At 37.2% G+C, this 2009-nt stretch overlaps 1 pseudogene; it reads left to right on the top strand.

Moving 5' to 3' along the window:
* The window catches only part of LOC107491209 (1-aminocyclopropane-1-carboxylate oxidase homolog 1-like), a 4113-nt pseudogene extending 2567 nt beyond the window's left edge, over positions 1-1546 (top strand).
* Positions 1547-2009: the final 463 nt, after the last annotated feature.

Below are 2009 nucleotides of genomic sequence, written 5' to 3'. Positions count from 1 at the left end.
TCCAATCGAACGATTCTCGCGCTCCCAGGTGTCGCGACGCGCTCCCAGTTGATCTCGGTGCAAATCCAACGCTCCTGGTGCTGCCACTTGTTGCAATGAAGCTATCCTTGGCCGACCCACGAACGCCTGACCCGACCCGCGTTTGACCCGTGCTTCCACCTGGATTAGTTTTTGGTCTGCCAAGCCGAGAGATATTGTGAGGAACCAAGGGAGGATATAAGTAGAAAGTTGTGGGATGTGAACTAATATGATTTAGGAAAATGTGGTTTGATTTAGAGGGAACCAAAATTTTGGGTACTTATGCTGTATAGTTTAGCTATGAAATAAAACTGATTTGCAGGGATGCAATAATGGAGTACTCAAGGCAGATAAAGGTATTGGGGAGCCTTTTATTTGGATTGTTATCAGAAGCACTTGGACTGAATCCTGAATATCTTGAAAGCATAGATTGTGCAAAAGGGCATTCAATTCTGTGTCACTATTATCCACCATGTCCTCAGCCTGAACTCACTCTTGGCACTACCAAACACTCAGATCCTGGCTTTCTCACAATTCTGCTCCAAGATCACATTGGTGGCCTACAAGTTTTGTGGCAAAATCAGTGGATCAATGTTCCCCCTGTTCATGCTGCTTTGGTAGTTAACATTGGAGATATGCTGCAAGTGAGTCCACTATTTTTCTAATCTATTAAAATCTTTCAGTTTTTATAGAGACATGATATTTCATTTCAACCCTATATTTGATCATTTTAAATCTCAATTTTTTGTTCTCTATATGACGTGTGAATCTTCCGTGGAATCAGCCATCGATACAATTATTAAGTTCAGGCACCTACATTACACTTTTTTGACAGGATGTTTAAGCACTGGACTACCGTTTATGACATGTGAATCCTTTCCAATAGATGCATAATTTATAATGTAATTAGAGCAGAATCATATATCGTGTAATAATCTTAATTTATGTTACCATTTGCAGCTGATATCTAATGACAAATTGAAAAGCGTGGAGCACCGTGTTGTGGCAAATCATAAGGGCCAAGGGTATCAGTTGCATGCTTCTTCACTCTTGATAACTACCCATCACAAAGAATATATGGCCCCATCAAGGAGTTGCTTTCACAAGATAACCCCCCTCTCTATAGGGATACATCATTACAAGATTTTAATGCTTATTACTATAACAAGGGACTTGGTGGCAATTCTGCTCTTTATCATTTTTTGTTGCAAAGGTAAAAAAAGAGATATCACAAGATATGGTTTTAGAGATTAGAGAACATAATATAGGGCTCAAACACTTGCTATATCAACACATCATATTCACATTTCTAAAGCTACTTAGAGATGAATGTATGTGGTCCAGAGTAGTATACTTGTTAGAAATAGCAATGTTCATCACTCATGATCACTCTATCTCCAGTCTCCATCAACAAGAATCTATGCCCCCATAAGGGAGCTATTGTCTCGAGATAATCCTTCTCTCTTGATGGGGAAACGTTATTGCAGGATTACAGAGCATACTTTTATGACAAAGCACTTGATGGAAATTCAGCTCTTTACCATTTTAAGTTACACAGATAGATATTAAGCATCATGCACCTGCATCTGAATGATATTAAGCACTGGTCTTGTTTTCATTATATTATAGTTATACTATATTTTTTTTAAAAAAAATGTCTCCTGAATAAGCATATATATTATATATTATTACCATAATGCTATTGAATGATATTAATAGATCATAAGTTTGAGTGTGGCTTTCTAAAGCTGCTCTGAAGAATTTTTGGCAATTGCTATCAAACAAAATCAAGAACTTGTAAACTTATCCACTGAAGTTCCAACTTAATTCTTGTTTTGCTTTCTTCTTAGTTTCATTCTTTTTATTGTGGCAACATCTAGCAACGTCACCATGCCATCAACAGTTGCAGCAGCGAAGGGAAAAACAGCATTCAGATTGAATTTCTGATCTATTTCTTAAAATTGATCTAATAAAAACTGCGCAATATGTTA

This window comes from Arachis duranensis, chromosome 5 (genome assembly GCF_000817695.3).
Source record: "Arachis duranensis cultivar V14167 chromosome 5, aradu.V14167.gnm2.J7QH, whole genome shotgun sequence".
NCBI classification, from domain to species: Eukaryota; Viridiplantae; Streptophyta; class Magnoliopsida; order Fabales; family Fabaceae; genus Arachis; species Arachis duranensis.
Note: the sequence above shows the minus strand (reverse complement) of the source record. Positions and strands in the feature narration are given on the sequence as shown.